General features: G+C 42.0%; 1 long non-coding RNA gene across 1 annotated transcript; it reads right to left on the bottom strand.

The window, feature by feature from the left end:
* Positions 1 to 12,619: 12,619 nt before the first annotated feature.
* Positions 12,620 to 19,888, bottom strand: LOC111929297 (uncharacterized). The gene is made up of 3 exons (XR_015285354.1): positions 19,832 to 19,888; positions 19,668 to 19,741; positions 12,620 to 13,919 (listed from the first exon to the last, which is right to left on the bottom strand). It is a non-coding gene; the product is annotated as an uncharacterized LOC111929297 (long non-coding RNA).
* Between the last annotated feature and the right edge of the window lie 1,767 nt (positions 19,889 to 21,655).

Genomic DNA, 21,655 nt, shown 5'->3' on the forward strand with positions numbered 1-21,655 from the left:
ATCAGAACTATTTACTACACAGTATAATAAAAGCTAAAACTACATTAAAACAGTTCTATTAAAGCTAGAAAAGCAGAAACTATTATTAAGTAGAGACTGATGTAACTCACCCATAACAACAATCACAGCAGTTCTTTCTCTTAACCTCCAGGACTGTCCCTGGTGAGCATCCCCAAAGTCCCAAGGGAGAAATCTCCACATTCCAAGGAGGAATATGTTAGAAGAACCTTCCAGAAGGAAAGTGGACTGGGATTCCATAGTGGTTGAGTGCCTTTTGCAGGCCTCCAGGTTAGTTTAGCCAAATCTTTGCCAAATCTCTGCCTCATTATCAGGATGTTCCTTCGGGGTTAATTCCCAGATTGAATTTTATCACAACTCGAAACCAAAACAACACATGGCCACCTCTCAAGCCACCCTGATGGGTAGGAAAACAGGACATTTTTGAGTTGTTTGAGCGCATTCCAGAGCAGAGCACGGGTCAAAGCATCCTGCCAGGGTCAGCAGGATCAGAAGGACAGCCCCACGTGGAGCAAGGGGCAGGGGCACAGGCACAGCTTGGCTGAGCAGCAGCAGGGACAAGGCATGGATGGATCCCTGCTGCCTCATCCAGGCCAGCCACACAGCTGACCTGTTTTTGTGGACAGATCGATGCCATCACCAAACAAAAACGCAGGCAGAGGGTGACACAAACTCCTCGCCACGGAGAGGGCATTTTCACCGAGTCCTCTCACGTTAAATCTGGCATGAGCTGAGTTAAAAGAAGTAAACAAGGAAAAAGTGGGTGTGGAAATTGTGCAGCATCAGTGGTAGGCAGTGTGAGATTGCCCTCTCAGTGTAAGATGAAAACAGGAGGCAGCCAAGTTTGCCAGTTCTATTCTGTACTGCACAGCAACGAGAAGGTTGGTGTTGTTTTTTTTTTTTAATCAAGTGACTCTCCAGGACTTAATGTAAGGTAATATATAATAGATAATGTTTCAATGGGAGAAACAGCTGGTTGGAAGGAATTAGAAAACAAGCTGGAAATATTTTTGCTGCTAATTCACTGGGTCAAAGCCAGTCCACTTTGGTTGCTATCAAAAGTTGCTACCATCTGTTTGGTGGCCTTGGTGAGTGAGCTGCAGCTGGGCCTGCCAGTTCCTGGTGCAGAATTCCGTTCTCCTACCTGGGAAAAAGCACAGGAAAAGGGACTTGAGTGTGTCCAGAGATGGGCAATGGAGCTGAGGAAGGGTCTAGAGAAGAATTCATGTGAGGAGAGGCTGAGGGAGCTCAGGAGGCTCAGCCTGGAGAAAAGAAAGCTCGAGGGTTTTTCCCTCTGCCTGACAGGAGGTTGTAATGAGGTGGGGGATTGGGTTCTTCTTCCAGGCAACAAGGGATAGGAAGAGAGGGAAAAGCCTCAAGTTGTGCCAGGGGAGGTTCAGGTTGGACTTCAGGAGGAATTTCTTCATGGAAAGAGTTGTTAAGCATTGGAAAAGCTGCCCAGGGAGCTTTGCAGTGCCCATCCCTGGAGGTGCCCAAGGAAGGGCTGGAGGTGGCACTCAGGGCTCTGGGCTGGGGACAAGGTGGGCATCGGGCACAGATGGGACTCAATGGTCTTGGAGCTCTTTTCCAGCCTAAAAAATTCAATTTCTGACTGCTTTAGCTCCTTATTTTCCCCTCCTGTCCCTCTGCTGCCTCTTCTCTCCCTCTGGTATTGAGCCTTGTGTCTTCCTGGCTTTGTTTTTCCCAGCATCCTCATCCTTCAGAGGGAAGCCTGTAAGAGCTTATTAAAAAAACCAGAAACCAGGATAGTTCTAAGTTAACAATCCTCTGGTAGCCCTTCCAAATGCTGGCCAGTGGCCTGAAGCAGTCTGGGTTTCTCCAGCACTCTGCAGTTTAAGCTGCCAATAATTTGGTGGATTCTTCCTGATTTGCCAGGGTCTAAATTTCTTCCCTGCTACTGCAGCTCAAGTGCTGAAAAACAGTTTGTTTTCAAGCCAAGCAGGAACTACCACTTCTGCACTCCTCTCTGTCCCTCAAAATGTTTAAAGAATTTAGCAAGGGGGGAAATGCACTACACTGAAGTAAGGTTTTCTTACTTCAAGGTTTTCTTTTTTTTTTTTTTTTTTCTTAATTCAAGGTTTTCTCCTTGAATTGCATCAGTAAAACTTCTGAAATATGTGAGTATGAAGGTCCTTTCACTGGAAATGATTTTTAATTCAAACTGTTTTTTTTAAAAGAAAGACAATTTTCTTCTTGGTGCGTGGGATCAAATGGAAAGCCAATTGAATAGAAATAGAAAGTTAATAGAAAGAGTCTCAATTACTTAATAGGTTTGAATCAGGTCCTTTGAGATTACTGATGGGTTTGAGAGGGAATTTTTCACTTTTCTGTCTCAACAGCATGTCCTGAGTCTCTGAGGGATAAGAACAGGCTGGATCCATGGGATGAGGCCAACGGTGTGAGGGTCGACGAGGTCAAGTGTTGAGTCCTGCCCTTGGGTCACAACAACCCCCTGGGAAGAGGGGCTGGAAAAGCTGGAAAAGCCCTGGGGGTGCCGGTGCCAGGGGCTGGATACGAGCCCAGGGGTGCCCAGGAGGGCAAGAGGCCACTGGCCCCTGGGCTGGGTGAGGAATTGTGTGTCCAGCAGGAGCAGGGCAGGGATTGTCCCTCTGTGCTGGCTCTGAGAGGCCCCTCGAGGGCTGGCTCCAGTTGTGGCTGGTGCAGGAGAGCCCTGGAGGGGCTGGAGCGTGTCCAGGGCAGGGAACGGAGCTGGGAAGGGGCTGGAGCCCCAGGAGGGGCTGAGGGAGCTGGGAAAGGGGCTGAGCCTGGAGCAAAGGAGGCTCAGGGGGCCCTGGTGGCTCTGCACAAGTCCCTGGCAGGAGGGGACAGCCGGGGTGGGGGACTGTACTCTGCTGCCAGGGACAGGAGGACAGGAAATAGTGAAAACCCCAAATTTCCTGCTGAAAACCACTATGGATTTGGACACATTAGGCAGCTTTAGTTTATCATCTCCAGCTGACTCAAAAGCCCAGCTCGGTGTGTGGACAGGCCAACTGTGCAGCTCCAGTTGAGTTTTAATTGGTCCTAACTTTGTGAAAGGCTCTGTGGTTGAGCAGGAAACACCTTTGATGAGAGGTCCCTGTGACTCTGGGGGGAGGTGGGTGTAAATTGGGGAGGTTATAAATGCCCAGGCCTGCCCTCAGTGACCGCTGGCTGAGGGTTAATGGCTGCTGCTAATGAGGGAATGTTTGGATACAGCTGCAGTGACTTGCTCTGCCTGTCATTTGTATCACACCAGACCATTTCGTTTGCACTCAGTAGGGAAGGAAAAAAAAGGTAGATTGTCAATTTATGGGGCTTTTCGATCCACATTCATTGCTAGAGACATATTAACTGTCCTAATTAGCTGGGGATAAAAATCTGTTAACAGAGATCTTCTCGCTGGGGAGCTCAGCAGAACTTTCCAGTTCCTGCTTTTCTCTGCCTCCTTTTTTTTGTGAACTGTCAGAATTTCCACTCACCCCTCTGTGGCCATCTCTTTTATGGTTTGTATTGATTCCTTTTACTGGTTGAGTATATTTAACTCCATTTGATAAAGTGTTTCTTCAGTGAGGTTAAGATAAGGTAAATGTTAAGGATTTATGACCTTGCTCATTTTTTATCAGCTCCTTGGGAAGATTTATGAAGTATTTTATCATCTCTGAAATGCTCTTGATGGTTGATGGGGGAAACTTCTTAGGACACTGGATCTTGACTGTCCACAAGGACATTCATAAAATACATAAGTATTTTTTTTCCCCCCTAACCTAACAGCAGCAAAATGGGTTCAGAAGTTCATCTGTGCTTTATTCCTGGTACAGAAAGGAGGAACTGCTTAATATAGGGATGCCATGAAAATATGTTACTCTCTTAAAATATGGTCTGTGTACATAAACTGAATAGCACAAGTTATTAAATGTTAATATAATTGCAACGTGTACTTGCATGCTGATATACAGATATATAAAATCCCCACCTCCTGTTTATATAAGTAGTTATATCTTTGATTCTCTTTGAAACTTTGTAGGTTCAAACCCAGCTCTAAGTTCTCCCAACTCTGATTTCCTGCTCCTGGAGTCTGCAGCATCACTTTTATTTCAGTAGAAGACATTTTGTTTCCTACATGGCTTTGGGCTTTTGCACCCTGAAAATGCTGACTGTTTTCCACTTCAGACTTACTGCTGAGACTTGAGGTGTCCAAATAATGTTAAAAACTGAGCACTGGCTTGGAAGATAGAGGGAGACAGCCTGAACTTGTGCACCTTCTGTGCTTGTGACTGTCTACTCTGTGAGTAAATGATGACAGCTTACTCAGCACAGCCCTGTTTTCTCCTGGTTGTACCATTTTCTGGCAACCAGTCACTAAAATCAGCAGAGATGCTGATGTGATTTTTAGATGTGCTGAGCTGCTGGGAATGTGGAGACAGGGGACGTGGAAATATTGAGGGAGTCTTAAGTCACCGTTTCTTGGAGTCTGTTCATTTAGAAATCAAACTCTTACACTGAATAGTGAAATCCTGCTCTTTGTCAGCAGGACTCTTTCCCTGAAGGCTGGCAGAGGCACCTTCACCTTTCTGTGGTGGCTTTCTGACCCTGTCAGTTATAAATTAGGATTCTTTGATCTGGGATTTCCCAGCAGTGTGCTCTAGGATGGCCCTGCTTGGGTTTGGACCACTGTGGTGCCTCCCAGTCTCGCCCCTTCTGGGATTCTGGGGACTCCTGGGCTCTGTTTCCAGCTCTGTCACTCATTTGATGCCTGACCATGGGAAAATTGCACCTTTTGCAAAGGACTTGCTCAGCCAGAAGAGTCTCCTGAATGGTGCTGCAGGCTGAGGCTCAGCTTCAGCCTCAGATGGTGCTGGACCCCCTCAGGCCTGGCTTTGTCAGGCCTACACAGGCTGGAGCTGGAGATAAATCCCATCTGCTCTGCCAGCAGGTGAGTGGAGCAGCCACGTGGGAGGGCCAACAATCCCAATTTTCTGGGTGTCAGGCTCTTGTGTGACAACTCTAGGACAGCAGGTGGGAAGTGCTGCAGTTTGGGAAAAGCTCGCTGAGCTCCTCTGCTCCTCAGGCAGGAGCACCTTTGGGTGCCCTGCCCAGCTCTGGGGAGAGCTGGAGTTTGTCCCCCAGCAAGGTTTGCCCTTGATTTGTCCCTGGATATATTTCTAAGGGAAAATGCTTTGTTTTTGGTTTAGCAATTTGCCTTTCAGCTCAGCCCTGAAGCCACTTTGAAGTGACCACGGAGGTGGAGGCCTGGGAGTGCAGTGACAGGACAAGGGAGAATGGCTTCAGATTGACAGAGAGAGGGCAGGGATGGGATGTTGGGCAGAAATTGTTCCCTGGCAGGGTGGGCAGGGGCTGGGATGGAATTGCCAGAGCAGCTGGGGCTGCCCCTGGATCCCTGGCAGTGCCCAAGGCCAGGCTGGACATTGGGAGCACCTGGGACAGTGGGAGGTGTCACTGCCCCTGTCCCACTCTGGAGCTGGATGATCTTCAAGGACCCCTCCAAAAACCCTTCTCCTTCTCTTTCCCCTTCCCCAAGCCACTCTATAATTCCATGATTCTCTGATCTCAAGCACTGGTATGAACATCTCTCACTTACAAAACAGGCAGTCAAGTGAAAACTGCTTACGTGTGTGCTTATAATAAAATTTTCTCTGCCTATTTTAAGCAGAGTATTTGAAAAAAAAAAAAAAAATCCCATAACTCACAAAACTTTCTGCTTTTTATCCAACATTTTCTGGTGCAAAAGGTTAAAGGCAAAACATATTATTGTTTTCACCTTCACTGGACACGTTTGCAAACAACCACATATGTTTAGGGGATTTTGGTGCCAGCTGTAGTTGTACCAAACGATACAATATTTCATAAATAAGCTGTCACTTATTCAGCATCTTTATTTAGAGGTGCTAAACAAGAGACTTCTTCTCCCTGCCTGGTGGAACGCACATGGAGAGAAAAATGTGAGCAATGTAACCCATGGAACCATTTCACTTCCCAGGGTTGCTTACAAATAAAGTCCTACAGCCAAAAACTTGAGCTCAGGGACTCCTCCTGCTTTTGAAAGAGGCTGTGTGGGTTTCTCAGGGTCAAATGAGCCCTGACTGGGGGTTAAAGTGATCCAGCAGCAGCTGGAATGAGTCACTTGGAGGTCAGGATTTTGTTCACTCTGGGATTGCACTTCTGACTATGACTCGGAAAAACCCAATTTTATACATATATATATATTTAATATCCAGTATTTTCTTCACAGTATCACAGATATCACAGCTGATATCAGGTATTTGCAGAATTTTTGTCCCATACTATTCTATATATCTTCATAGAACAGCCTGCTTGGCATATGAGTAACAAAAAAATTAAAAATCAGTGGTTTTTAAATTAAAAATTATTAAAATCAATTGAAGCATGAATGTAAGAAAAATAAACTCTGTTAATTCTGCTCAGCATTGGGCTTGATATTTCCACAACTTGAATTCTGGAGGAATTTATGTTCAGCTTGTTTTTTCTGTTAATTACTTTTTGCATATAACATGAGAGCTCCTCATGAGTCAATTGCTCTCAGGGTTTCATGTAATATAAACACAATTCTAGCAATGGAATTGGTAAATGCTGTGCCACAACTTTTTAGCCTTTCCTTCCATCTCCACATCCTCTTCTCACCCACATGAGGCTCTCCAAGTCCCTCCTTGTGCTGGAAAAATTGTGTGGAACAATTAAATGCTGTGGTAAGGATTGTTAGAAAAGAGCTTTTCTCACTGTAACTTTTGTCAAAACTGTTGGGAATCACATTCACTATAACAAAAGCACCTCCAGCCTGGATTTAAAGCTGGAATGATAAGAATTCCATGCTGTCTGAATGGAGTTTGTCTTGAAATGCAATATGGCAGGAAAGTGATGTTTTTCTGCAGTGGTGGCAAACCAGGAAAGGAAGACCTTTTCTTCAAAAAGCCATTTTATTCCTTCTGCTCACAGAAATTACATTTTGGCCACATCCTTTGTGCTACAGAATCGTTATTGGGTTTATTTCTTCTGAAATCACAAGTTGAGAGCAAACAAGTTGTACTCTCTCAGCAGGGTTTGGAACAGTGAAGAGGTGTAAACACGTGTTGAGTTCTGAGCATTATTCATAATTAGAATACGCGACGAGAAAAAATTAGAGAGCACCCAGATGGAAAGTAAATGTTTCAATACTTCTACATGGCACACAGCACAGAGTTATTGATTGATTTATTTATCTTTCACTTGGGAATTCAGTATTTGGGTTTGATGTAGTCGGTGTAATTAACTCAGATCCTTCTGAGATCACGTATCTCTTGGGTTGGACGGAATTAGAAATGCCAGCTGTGCTTTCGTGCTCATTTGCACATGCACAGCCCCCACAGTGTTGTTCCCAGGGACAACAGCCTGATGGGGCTTTCATGGGTGGACTGGGGAGATGAGTCAGCCTTTTTTTTTTTTCTGGCTGTCATTCCCCAGGATTAACAGCCAAATCCTCCAACCTTTGTCGTGTTGCAGGAGTTGAGGGGAATTTGGGGCTGCATCCTACTAAAAATCCCAATTCCCATCAAGAGCTTCAGTGGTGAACACCTTTGGCAGCTCAAATGACAGAGATTTCACTGGAGGTGGCTGTGTGAATAATAAGTAAGGGAGAAAAAGCTGTAAACACTACCTGATATTTACTTTTATGGAAAAATTGGATTTTAAACATCATAAAATTGGGAAAACTCATACATTTCCTGTCTCTGTGGATCTAACGGATCCAAACGTGACATAGTCCATTTATATTAAAAAAGCAACACCTTTGCTTTGATTTCTACCTCTACAAGTGAATTATGTTGGTTACTTTTGGTCCATGTTGAGATTTTAAGGTTTAAAAAGGTCACCCAAAAAATCTAATATTACTTCCTTCAATAAAGGATCTTTGATTTAAGCATCTATTCCAAATAATTCCCCTCATCTTCTTGTGAATGGAAGGCATCATGCTGTTTTTCACACAGGACTGATCACACTTCTGTTAAAAATAAGTGTCTTAAATCTGCTGCGAATTTATTTATACACCATTCATTAAGACCCATTTGCACCAGACTGAAGTTTCCTTTATTATCAATTATTTTCTCACCCCCCAAGATATTCAGAAACGTTAGCTGGGTCCCTTGATGCATCAAACACTGATGGTCCAGTCAAATATCCACATCTTACACAGTGCAGTTGTTTTTCCAGCCATTGGGTAAATTTATTTTTCCTGTAGCACTCTCCCACTTTTCATTTTCTGATCATAACAAACCCATATCACTCTTGCCTCTACCCTTACAAAATCATCTTTTTGCTGCTTCTCCCCATGGAAATACAAAGATTTATAATTTTAACATAATTTTTGTTGAGCTCTGTGTCTGCTGTGACTTTGAGACTGTTGCACAAGCTCTGTTAGTGTTTGTTCTTAAGCTCCAAGTTTTCCTGGAAGAACAGTAAAAGTTTTGCTCCTACAACTTTGCTTTTTTTCCACTCTTTACCTGCAGAATTCCTCAATTTGCTCAGCTCAACAAGCAAATCAGGTGACTTTGTCTAACTGCTGGGTCCTTGATGTTATTTGGCACTCATTGTGCCCTCCACAAATTTCATAAATAGTAATTTTATATCTCCACATCAGTGAGAGCTGAGCAGGCAGAAAAGTGTCTTGTATGAAGAGCCTGAATTGCAATGATTCATTTGTAACACTCCTTTGTTATTTCCCTCTGCTGATTTTCCAGCTTTTACACTCCAGGGTTTTGTCCTGAAATCAGTGCTGGAATGTAAAACGCACTTCACAAGCGAAGGTTGATTTTATTTCAGTCCAAATCCATCATTTATATACCCACTAAATTCTACCAGGGCACCATCTGGTGAGGAGACAACGGGGTTGAATTACACATAATGCAATTATGGTGTGAAAACACAGCCGTCTCTGCTATTCATTAGATTGTGTTCCTAAAATACTTAGTAAAGATTAGGATGTAAACTAATAATACTTTTCATTAGGCCCATAAAAATATCTCTGCAGATTTCACAGTGTGTGCATCTCTTAGAAATGTGAGGCAGTGTTCATTGAAGGTATAAAAGATGGACTAAAAGGGACTTTTCAGCCTCAATCCTGAAATGCAGCTTCTTGACCTTCCTCCTACACTCTTTTTAATTTTAATTTTAATCCATTAATTTTAATGATGTATCTGCTGGGCATCATCCCTGACACGTGACACTACATCAAAATATAGGTGGAATTATTTTCTACAGGAGTGGTAAAGCTTGAGGTTCATCATGAAAAGGAGCTGGTGGAAGGTATTGAACAAAACATTTTGGGCTTCACAGGGATTGTTCTGGGTGCTGGAATTTGCAGCATCGTGTTCTGCCTCATGTCCCTCAGTAATCAAACAATTACTGTACACAGATATTCCTGCAGTTTATGATGGGTACACTTTCATCTTGCTCTTTATGCTTTAAAATAAACCCTGAGAGATTTTTCTGTTATTACAAACAGATTTTTCCTATGTTGTATCAGACTGGATTCTGTACTTCCAAAGGATTTTCTATAACTTCCTTGCAGCCACTTGGTCTAGTGGAAAATGTCCCTGGCTGGAACTGGATGGTTTTTAGGGTCTTTTCCAACCCAAACCTTTCTATGGTTCTATTTCCATGTATTTCTTTAATTTGAGCACAGCTTTTTAAGATGAAGATGAAGAAAATATTAGACTGAGGAACTGGAAATCCTATTAATAGGATTTTTTTTTCCATGCATGCACAAATATTTGTAGATATTTACCTCTACCTAAACATGATAAGGAACTCCTACACCCAGTCCCCATATTTATTCAAATCTCTATTTTCTTTATATATATTTAAATACACAAAATATTTATAAGTGCAAATATTTTATCAGGCTTATGTGAAGAACACATACATGTTTTCTGAATCAGATCTTCAATGCATTTTATGCAGTGATAAATAACACAGCTCCAAGTATTTAATGGGAATATGGATGGTCAATATCCATCCTGGAATTTTAATTTGTGAGGGAACAGATTTTCTTGCTAAAAGAGGCTGTGATTTTGCACATCACATTAAGTTTTTATGTATCAGGTTATGACTGAGATTCTGATAAAAAATCTGCTTTGTTTTCCTTGTTCCTCACTGCTACTGAGAACAAAACCTTTTAACTAAGGGATAAATAATGGGAAATAATATTGAGATGGGATTTTTGTTGGTTTGTTAACTAATTAATCCTTTAAAATCAAATTAAAGTTCACTTGGAAGTCCCTGATTTTAATATTATTTTATGAGATGTGGATATGTTGAGAAAAAACAAGAACTGTGGTGATTTTTCTTCATGTGATAGGGTATCCACACAATATAGGAAGCTTTCTTGGAAATAAAAATAGAATTTTCTACTAAGTAAAGGAAGTTTTGGGTCCATGATCAATTTTTTTCTTCCCTAGGAAGGGTGAAAGCCTGAGTAGGATTTTTTCATACTGCAGTGGTGATGATTTTTCTGCTTTAATAGACTCACAGAAGATCCTAAAGTGGCAAAAGAAACAATACTTCGAGTAAATGCTATAAAATCCCAACCTGAAAAGAGCAGTGCTCTCTTTAGTAAGAAGAAATTTGATTTTTCAAAATACAGATGTCTCATTTTGGTAGATTTTACCTGGCAATATCTATCAAATATAAAGTGGTTCTTGATTTGAAGGAATTACCTCTCAGAGCTACAAGTTTAGGTCATTGAAATTGCTTTAGTCTGTGGGCTTCATTTCCAACAGCTGAGCCCTCAGCTCACTGAATCTCTTGTTGCTGCTGAGGTTAATTTATCAGAAAACAAAAATAGATGTGAAGTTTCACCCAGAAAAGCCTGTGTTTGTTTAAATTCTGCTAAGGTTTTTTTTTTAGTCATAAATATTGCTGGCCTCCAAATGAGTTGTGTGGGAGTAGGATTCCTATGTGTCCATATTGCCTGCAGGATAATTGAAGTTGATGTATTTTTTTAAACTTCATATCACCAAATGTAAATGAAAGATGCATGGTAGAATTTTTTTAATTGGCTACAAACAGGATTGCTTTTCTTCTTGGCTTTTTTTTTTTTTTTTTGCTCGTGCTTGCAAATGTAGAAGTTGAAAGGTTGGCATGGAAATTCTTGTCTTGTTGGTATGAAATTCTTGTCTTGTTGGTATGAAATTCTTTTTCAGCTTCAGCTGGGGATGTTGTAATTCAGAACCTGTTTGGGTCCAAGAGGAGCAGACCTATAAGCTTTTCCCATTTTTTTTTTTTGTCCCCTGTACAAATCAAAGCAAAAATCCATCTTTTCTGTGCTTCCCTGGCAGCTGTTACCTGGAGGGACCATTTATGTTTGCAGGAATAAGTTATTCACCACCTGAGGCTGTTAATCTGTGACAGAGGGGTGCCCTCAGCCACCTTTATTTTTAAGATCAGTGAACCAAAACCTGCCAATTTTTCAAAGAAGAGAACAGCATTAACAAAAAATCTCCGGTGTCCTGGGAACAGCATCATGGATTGCTGGCACAGCTGCAGAAGATTTTCACACTGCTCCCCTGACTCATCCCGTCCCTCTGCATTTCCCTGCGTGCAGGATTCGTTCCTCAGGACTTGGATGGGGGAATTTTTCACTCAGTCTTCCAGGAAATGGCTTTACCTAGCAACAGTAAATAAGCCAGATGATGAACAAAGCTAAAGTTACTGCTCAGGTTCATCGCTGCTTCCGTGCTTCTTAACAGAGCGTGATGGGCAGAGCTGAGAATATATTTACTTAATGTGAGCTGTAAGTCAACTCAGATACAAATCTTGAGATCCTAAGTACAGCCTGATCCCTTATGAGCTGCAGAGTTTTGATAGCTGACTCAGGGTTTAGACTATTTAGCATCAGCAAAAGCCTAATATTTACAGTGGAGCTGACAAGGAAAGGCTCTAACCAGGGATTTCAGCAGCTTGGTATTTAAATGTTTGGTACCTGCAGGTACCAAAGCCTGAGGCAAAAAAAAAAAAGAATTCATCACAGCATTAGTTTCAGAGCCCATTTCATATTCAATCACAGCGTGCATTGTCATTTATGGAAAAATCGAGAGATTTCGAAATATGTATTTTGGGATTTGCTTGGGGAAGCTGTTAAAAATAACTGCGCTAAGACCTAGGGAATGTGAAAGGAGTAAAAAAAAAGGCCATTTTTTAAAAGGTGGGTACCTTGTCCAAACTGGGACCAACAAGAGGAAAGCCAATGTTTGCTCAGGGAGCCAAGAAGGCCACTGGTCCCTGGGTGAGGAATTGTGTGTCCAGCAGGAGCAGGGCAGGGATTGTCCCTCTGTGCTGGCTCTGAGAGGCCCCTCCAGGGCTGGCTCCAGTTGTGGCTGGTGCAGGAGAGCCCTGGAGGGGCTGGAACGTGTCCAGGGCAGGGAACGGAGCTGGGAAGGGGCTGGAGCCCCAGGAGGGGCTGAGGGAGCTGGGAAAGGGGCTGAGCCCGGAGCAAAGGAGGCTCAGGGGGCCCTTGTGGCTCTGCACAAGACCCTGGCAGGAGGGGACAGCCGGGGGGGTCGGGCTCTGCTGCCAGGGAACAGGGACAGGAGGAGAGCTCAGGCCTCAGGCTGGGCCAGGGGAGGCTCAGGGTGGGCAGCAGCAGGAATTTGCCCATGGAAAGGGAGCTCAGGCCTTGGCAGGGGCTGCCCAGGGAGCTTTGCAGTGCCCATCCCTGGAGGTGTCACCTGGAGGTGGCACTCAGGGCTCTGGGCTGGGGACAAGGTGGGGATGGGTCACAGGTTGGACTCAGCGACCTTGGAGCTCCTTTCCAGCATAAATCATTCTGTGATCCCACAAAGGTGTTTGGTACCAGGTGTCTTGTGAAGGAGATTTCTCAGTTCTGTGGCTACAGCCTGGCATTTTAGAAGTTTTCAGTACAGTTGCACTCGGACAGGAGTTGCTCAGCATGAACCATCACAGAGAGCAGCTGACCTGGCACCAAGCTCATTTGAGTTTCAAAGCAGGAAGGTGTGGTCTGGTGCCAGAGAAGTTTGAAATCCAGAAAGCTCCAAAGCACTCAGAGGCCTTCTTGTAACCTGTAGCTCCATTTGATTATGGAAATATGAGAGAAAAAGCTGGAGGATCAGCAGAGACAGAAAACTTGGTAAGGAGCAGCTCAATGGAAGAGGCTGGAGAGTGGGAAAATAGATTGTCAGAATACCTTGTCAGAAGGGAAAAAAGGAGAATAAACCATTGGGAAAACAAATGTCTTTTGCAGAGAAATGGGTGCAAGGCTTTGCTCCTCATGGAAGGGACACCAGTGAAGGAACAGGGAACCTCCAGCCATTAACAGGTCTGAGAGGAGCTGTGATTTCATAGCAGAGTTTGGATCCTGATAATTTAAGTGGATGAATCCTGAAGCCTTTCCAAGCAGTTGCATCCCTTAGAGCTCGGAGTGACAATCCTTTCTTTGGTTTTGTAAATTCTTCTGAGGGAGGTTGGTGCAATTATTTTACCTAACACTCATGTAAGCCCTCAGGGTGGGATTTCCCTCACTTAACTTCAGACAGATCCCAACCAGGCATCTGCAGCTGTACAATTCACCTGGGACTGCGTGCAGTCAGTGCACACAGCTGCAGTTTTCCTGGAAAGGATTCTGATGATTTAAATCTATTTGAAAGATCCACCTGAGGAGGAGATGAGTGATGCTGTAGCCCTCTCCTGTCTAAAGCCACCTACACCGTTCACTGCCTGCTGTTTAGTGCCTCATGCATATTGAAAATCGTTGTTTGCCATTTCTCCCGCTTTAGTGAAAGCTTTCAATGAGTTGTCTCAGGCACAGGGATTGTTCTGGAGAATTTCTTGGCTATTCTCTCAGGCAGAAGTATTCTCACAGCAGTTTGTACAGCCTTCAAGTTTGGGGAAAGCAAAAGAGGGGGAGAGAGTGAGTGAAGGGGATTAAATTAATTATCCTAGTAAACAGAAATATACGTTAAACGTTTCCTGTGGATAACAATAATTTATTCAGTTCAAAACTTCGGAGAGCTAATTAAAATCACAGTTTTACAGTGCAAGCTTCCAGCAGAAATATTTTTTTTCCCAGAAGGTAGGAATAGCAGATTATTTTTAGGCAGGGAAGAAATTGCTTGAGCTCGTAATTATATGGGATCTTTGCTGACATGGAGAGACTGGCAAAGTCAAGATGTGCAGGCAGTAGTTGAGATCTTCCTGCAAAGAACTTCCACTCCAAGCAAAGTTTCCTTGGCTTGGTGATCAGAACTGGTGGCTCAGAGTTTATGCTGCAGGTTTATGTCTTTTGCTGGGCCTCTCAACCCAATACTCCCCAAGCAGAAGCTCAGGATGCACTGCCCAGCATTTTATTCTGTTTGTTTTTAAGGACAGAGATAACAAATGTCACACTTTTTCATCTCCCCTATCTGCATGATCTACATTCTCATGGATTTATTCAGGTTGGAAAAGCCCTCTAAAAACATTAAGTCCTGTTAGCCCAGGACCATTGTGTTCCCCCTGAACCACATCCCCCAGTGCCACAACCACACAACTTTTGAATTCTTCCCTATCACACCCACTGCTAATTCCTCTCAATGCAAAAAGGCAACTCAGGTTTCCTGAAAGTTCTTAAAAAGCAAATTAAAATCCCAAAAGGTCCTTCCAGAACCTCCAGCCATGCTTATACCCTCTTTTAGATGTTAAGGACAGGGAATAACACAGCAATAAAAAGGACTAGAAATTAAATAACCTAAACAAGCTGAGTGAATTTGTGGTCCTGTAGAACTAATTTGTTGTCTTAATAAAATATCTTAGCTCTCTTAATAAAACATCTGCTCAACAAGATAAGAATTTAGACCCATCAGAGAGTTTTCTGCTTTTGTTGTATAATTTTTTAAATGAAGGTTGGCACATAGACATTTTCAACATTTGGTCACTGTGGAAAATGCTGAGATACAACTGTTTTGTTGGGTTTTTTTTGCCTTAAGACCAAAATTACAAAGCCTGGAACAACCTTTTTTTTTTCCTTTAATCATGGTGATCAGAGGTGGAAGCCCTAATTTATGAAGGTGCACTCACACCCAGCATCTTCCAAAGAGCCAGTTGAAATCTTTAAAATCTTTAAATCTGGTTTTAATAAAGGCAGGTCAAAGTAGTGAGAGGCAGAGCATGAGGCTCCTGAGGATTTTTCATGCAAAAATTAAAAAATGAAGACTTAAGAAAGTAAGAGAAAGAACTTTAATTTCTGTGCAGTGGGGAAATGTGAAAACCTGAGAGAGAAACCAATCATTTTTCAGAATGTGATTAAAAAAACCCCAAATTCTAACCCTTCAAAAGTCAGTAGCATGATAGACTGACCTGACCTTCTTAGGCTTTATATTTTATTTTATTGTATTGTATTATTATTTTTTTAAATTGTAAAAACTTCTTTACAATTACCAGGTTTGCCCTCTGGGCTCATCTGTTCAGGTCTGAGAGGACAGTGTTATTCTGGAGATGATTTGGAGCAATTCTAGTTTTTTTTTAGGGAAAAAAAGGAGAAAAGTTTTTAAAATGCAAGTGAAACTGCCTTGTTATTTGAGCATTTTATGATGCTCAGCAAGAATGTCGCAGTTTTAAAAAATATACTGAGTTAGACATTATTATTTGGACTGTGGGATTTGCTACCAAATTTACTACATTTCATTTATTAGAAAAATCCCCTGAATTATTAACACAAGTGAGGGATCTTCAGGATAATGAACAAAGTATATTATGAGAAGCTTTATGCTTGCTTATTGCTCGCCTTTGATTATTCATCAATTTGCAGCCCGTGGTAATTCACAATTCATCTGCCAACCATTAATGTGAATTACTGCTAGGATTATGTCTGTTTGCTGCATTTCCTTGCAATATGAAAGAGAATATTGAACAGTCAATTGTCCAATATGTGCCTTTACCATGCACATAACCAGAAAAAAAATCCAACCCAAAACATAAGCATAGAAGTTGTGGAGGTACTTTAAGATGTATCCTGAGTATTGTTTTTATTTTATGAGCCTTATGGGAAAATCTGTTCAAGAATTGCCTTTACATTTAGTTTCTCTGCTAGAAGAAAAGGGAAATGGAAAAAAAAAATTAATTCCTTCATGTATAAAATAGCCAAAGGGAAAATATCATAAAATCACAGAATCATTGTTGGGAAATATGGTAAAGCTCGTTGTCATCCTTCCTTTTATATTAATTAGCTGATTTTTTTTAGATGTTAAAAAGATGAGTCTCCACACAAATCCCTGTCATTCAGTTATTTAAATAACCAAGTTTTATATTCTTGACTCAATATACCTCCTTTTCTGCTTGCATATTTTACAGTTTGTATTGCTTTTTTCTCTGCTTTTTAAAATCTTGACGTTTTGGGCAAAATTGAGGAAACTTTATTATAATGCTGATATCAAACTTTCTGTTAAGTGATTGAAAGGTATTCTTGTTTTCCTTAAATCCCCTTAAGACAGATGGAATTCAACAAGATTTATAATCACACCCTGGCCTGACACTGAAGAGTAAAAGTGATTTAAATTAATTAAAAATTTTACACATCTTACATTGTTCATTTGATTAAGGCTTAAAAGAACAAACTTCTATTCCACAAACTGTGCAAATTGCTTCCAGAATCTGGACATGAAAGCTCCCAATACATGTCATTGTCAAACATAACTCACTAATTACTAATTAACTTCATTAAATATCAGCTGCCATAGAGGGAAGGAAAGAAGGAAAGTGGAGCTTTGTGGATTAAATTAAAATAAAAGAGGCTTGTGTGTGTCCATTGCACCATCAAAATACTTCTCTATTTTCAATTAGGAGCAACTGTGGCTCCAGAAGTCTGCTTTATAACAGTAAATGAAATTTAAACCCCCAGATGTGGAATTTTCACGTTCCTGCACTGCTGTACAATTTACTCTGCACAGGTAGCTCGTCTTAGGTATTTAAAAATAGACTTCATGTTTTAATTAAAAATTACCGCGTAATAAACTCTGCAACTCTTTTTGACAAAGGCCATGGCACATTAGCAGGAATTTTCAAATGAAAACTGCATTCACAGCACCTTCTGGTAGGTCCTTTCATCACTTGGTCAGCTGTTCTGTCTGTTGATTCCAACAACAACAACATCCAGCTCGGTGAGAAGGAAATTAAATTTCAAATATTGAGTCCCTATAGAGAATGTCTCCTCGTGGCTCCCTTAATCAAAATATGCTCCACTTCAGAGAGGAAATTAAATCAAGGTGGCCAACTTCCCTCTCCTCTGTCTCCTCCCACGAACAAGTCAGCCAGAACTGCACTGATTTATTGAGGAAAAGAGTGATTTCCAAGCGGTAAAAAGTGCATTTGGAACGAAAACACCATGTCCCTGCAAAGCAGAGCGGAAGAAAATTTTTATTCCTGCTCAAGCTCAGTAGAAAGTCTCTTTGCAGAATCACCCAAGGTGTTACAAATATCCCAGGTGGAGGAGGACAAACAGTTGTGCTCTGGGATGTGAAGCCAGCCAGGTGAGCTGACAGGTGTGGCAGGGAATGTAGGGTAGATACAGATTAAAGTTTGTTTTCTGGCGCTTGTGGAGCTCAGTGTGGGAAATGTGAGGTGCTTGGAACGTCCCTGGTCTTGGAGAGGAGCTTGGACTCTCAGGATCTCCTGAGGGAGGCAATTCCCACTCACAGGGGTGGCCCAGGAGAAGTCAAAAAGGCTTGGAACCAGGAAAATAACCAAAATATTCCAGGGATGACTGTTACCCAGGTGCTAGACATCCCTCAGAAGTTTGATCACAAGTTGATAGCCACCAGTTGTGTATCAAACCTTTGTCAATTTTTTCCCCTTTTAATGTGTCCATTAAAAATCTCCAATACTTGGAGCAATGTTTCAAATTAATTTTGTGAGAGAAGACTCAAGTAGGAAAATAAAATTCAGGAAACAAAAAAGGGATTTTTTGGTGCTTAACAAGAAGGTGTAGAGGGAGATCTTTAATGTCACATAGGGGAATGAAACACCAGAATCCTCATTTTCCTTGGGACTCAGTTGCCACCTGTGCCTCCAGAGTCCAGCCCTTAACATTTTCATTTAAAAACCAGTCTGCCGTTAAAAGAGCTCAAAATCAATGTAGGTTTTCCACCAACCCATTAAAGAAAAAATTAGTTTGAAAACTGTAGCACCTTTTGTCTCGGTTCTATGCAAAACCATCATCCAAACTAAATATAGCAATTTTTTATTCCCCAGCAGAGAGGAAAACAAAGAAACCTATGTCTGTGCATAGGATTAGAAGACTGGAGACAGGATTTATTTCAAAAATAACCAGCCCCTGGGCTGAGAGCTGATCACTGGAAGTCCTGCTACTCTGTTCAGCTGATTGAACAGAGCATGAGCTGGAAAAGGCAATGTGCAGACGCCAGACTAAAGTCTAACAATTAAAACACCTCCTAATGAACCAGCAGTGCAGCATATGTCTCCCTGTCAAAAGCAAATCGTTTAACAAACATTACCTTAGGTAATTTATGCTGTTCTGAGGGTGACTCACAGAAAGTTGGTGATTCAATGACCTATCTGGGTCTTGCTATTGTTAGATTGCCAGCTCCAGTTCCTTTTAAGTGCCACTCCAACAATGCGACTGATTAGGAGAGCGAAGCCTTATCAAAATGAAGCTATAAAAGGACTATTTTGCATTTTTGTTTGGAAATGCAGGCTAAATCCTAAATCTGGGCCTTATCTCAGCACTGAGGTGTCCAATCAAATGATATTTTAGCAAACAAAGTGGCCTTTACGCTCACCACTGCACACTTTACATGCATCCCCAAAATCTACAGAACTGCATTTTGAGCCATTCTTTCATAGGGGAAATTTAGAAATTTAGCAATTTTATTCAGAAATAATTACTCTATTAATTTTGTGTCCAGAAAGTTTTAATTCTAATACTCTCAGCGGGTTCACCTATTCCTGCTCAGTTCATGATCAGTCCATGCTTGTTTCTTAGCCCCATCTACCATCCCTGAGATAAATTAATTTTTGGAGACTTTAATCTTGAACTTCTCTCTGAATCATAAAATCACAGAATGGTTTGTGTTGCAAGGGAACTTAAATCCAATAGCAGCCCTGCCATGGCAGGGACACCTCCCACTGTCCCAGGAGCTCCCAATGTCCAGCCTGGCCTTGGGCACTGCCAGGGATCCAGGGGCAGCCCCAGCTGCTCTGGCAATTCCATCCCAGCCCCTGCCCACCCTGCCAGGGAACAATTCCTGCCCAACATCCCATCTAGCTCTGCCCTCTGGCAGTTTAAACCATTCCCCCTTGTCCACTCCATCCATTGGAAATAGTTTCTTTCCATGTTTCTTGTCAGCTCCTTCAGATATTAGAAAACCACAACAAGGTCACCCCAAAGCTGAATAACTGCAGCAACAAGATTTCTTGGTGTATATTTTTCAGGACAGTGGGTCGATGCTGTAAGACAGACTCACAAACTAAAAATAAATTTAAATATTAGTGTTGTCAAAGAGAAGTGTAACAAGTCACTCAAATGGCTCCATGTTGGAAAAGTTGGCTCCTTGGAATTTCATTCCCATTTATCCTGAAGCAGCAGCAGGCAATGATAGTGAGCAAAATAAACAAATTTCTCCTAATTTTACCTTTTAGTTCCTGGTGGAGATGTGGGGACACTGAAGTATTTCCATAAAAGGCCGCAAAGATCATCTTTCTTTCACTGTTGTGAAATACAAATTATCTGCTTCGAAACCCTGTACAGCTGCTGGGCTGTGATTCCTGCTTACAGTCCCAGCTCCTCCAAACTCACCTTTATATTTTATGTAGGGACAGCTTTTGTGTTTGTATTAAATAACTGCACTTGAACAAAGGTGAAGGAGCTGATGAGAGATTTTACACTTCATTAAGCTCAAGTGTGGTTTATTAAGCTCAGGTGTGGTTTATTAAGCTCAGGTGTGGTTTATTCCTAGAGGACACAGAAAACCAGGTTACCACAGGGTCAGAGCCCTTCACACAACAGCTGATCCAGAATGGCAACTGTGCTTTGTGTTCTCCCTGCATTTCCCCTGCAAAACAGGATGTGATTTCTGCAAACGTGGCTTTTTCAATGAATGCTGGTTGAGTAAACTCAAGTTACCTTTCCTTTCCTGCCTGCAATGCACATGTAAATGAAAAGGAGGGCAACAGACCAGCACATCAAATTTATTGTTTCTTGGTATCCCAGGCAAGGCAATATTTGCTTCTCTGGCAAGGCCTGACTGGACTCTTTCTAAAATTGGCAGCTATCACTGACTTGAATGGGTTTAAAATTCAAGCTAAAGATGTCTTTTTATGTAAATAAGCAACATATTTTATATTCTCAGTCAGTATCCTCTAGCACAGCCTGAATGTGTTTGTGAGCAACCCATCATTACATCTTAAAAAAAAAAACAAACCCAAAACCTCAACATTTGTTTGTTTGTATAACATTTGTTTTAACTCTGTGAATTGTTTATGCTTGGTGGGAAGTGATCACAAAATCTTAATGATTTGGGATTATTTTGGGGACATCTATGGCAGTGCTGACTCTTGATTCCTCTACTTGCACACACGAGTCTCTCTGAGTTTCTGTGCTCACTAAAACTGGGCTGCAGTTATTAATCTTGATCTGGTATCTGATGCTGGTGTTTGAAAGCAGCAGAATTTCCAGGGCTATCATTACAGGCATGTGAGTCACAGCCCATCCTGAAGTTTTTGGGTTGTTCCACTTGTTGTGGGTAACATTTACAGTCAGCTTTGCCACAGAATGCTAATTCCTGCGTGGTGTTCTCCAGGAGCCAAATGTTGTGCAAATATTCTCTACCTGAGCCTTGCAGACCATTTCCTGTGAGTAAATATGTTGTAGTCCTCAGAGGGGTGAGGAGGAGAGAGTGGGAGGGAAAGAAAAGCTCTCCTCCCTCCCTCTGCAAAGAGCAGGAGCAGTTTTTCCTCCTCTCACAGATTTGTGTGAAGTGTTTCCCTTGCTTCCTGGACTGTGGAACACAGATTGCCTTTTCTGTTTCTGTCCACTTGAGCCTGGTTTTGTCCTTGTTTTACAGAGAAGATAACTGAGGGAAGGAGGGGATTGAACAGAACCTGTGCATCAGCTCTGGCACAGATTCACTCCGACCAGCAGCACTCACCATTGCACTGCCCCTTGCCACACCTCTGTATTTAACTTTCTTCCTGCCAAAATGCTTTTGCTCAATGGTTTTAACATGGAAATTTGCACCATTTTATAAGAAATCCCTGTTAAGCAAACACTCATGGATCTAAATGTCAGAAGGAAAAAAATAAATTTACATTTGGCTGCTGAAACACCTCTGTGATTATTTGAAAGAGAATCTCAGAATTTGTCAGTGAAACTGCATCACATCTCCTTCAGGTACAAAAAGCACTTTGAATACAGTCCTGGCCCAACATAGGAGGAGAAATTTTATGTTTTCATTCTGAGCCTTGAGAGGCATTTGTCTTCCTTTTATTCTGTGTGGATGTAGAGAAAATTAGGGAGAAAATTTCAAGCCCTTCTCTGTCTGGAACATGAAGTTGCTCACACTGTTCCACGCTGTACAAACACAGGGAAGCTCACTGGAATAGGTGAGCTGACGTGACTGAT

This window comes from Cyanistes caeruleus, chromosome 3, assembly GCF_971803275.1.
Source record: "Cyanistes caeruleus chromosome 3, bCyaCae1.hap1.1, whole genome shotgun sequence".
Classification (NCBI taxonomy): Eukaryota; Metazoa; Chordata; class Aves; order Passeriformes; family Paridae; genus Cyanistes; species Cyanistes caeruleus.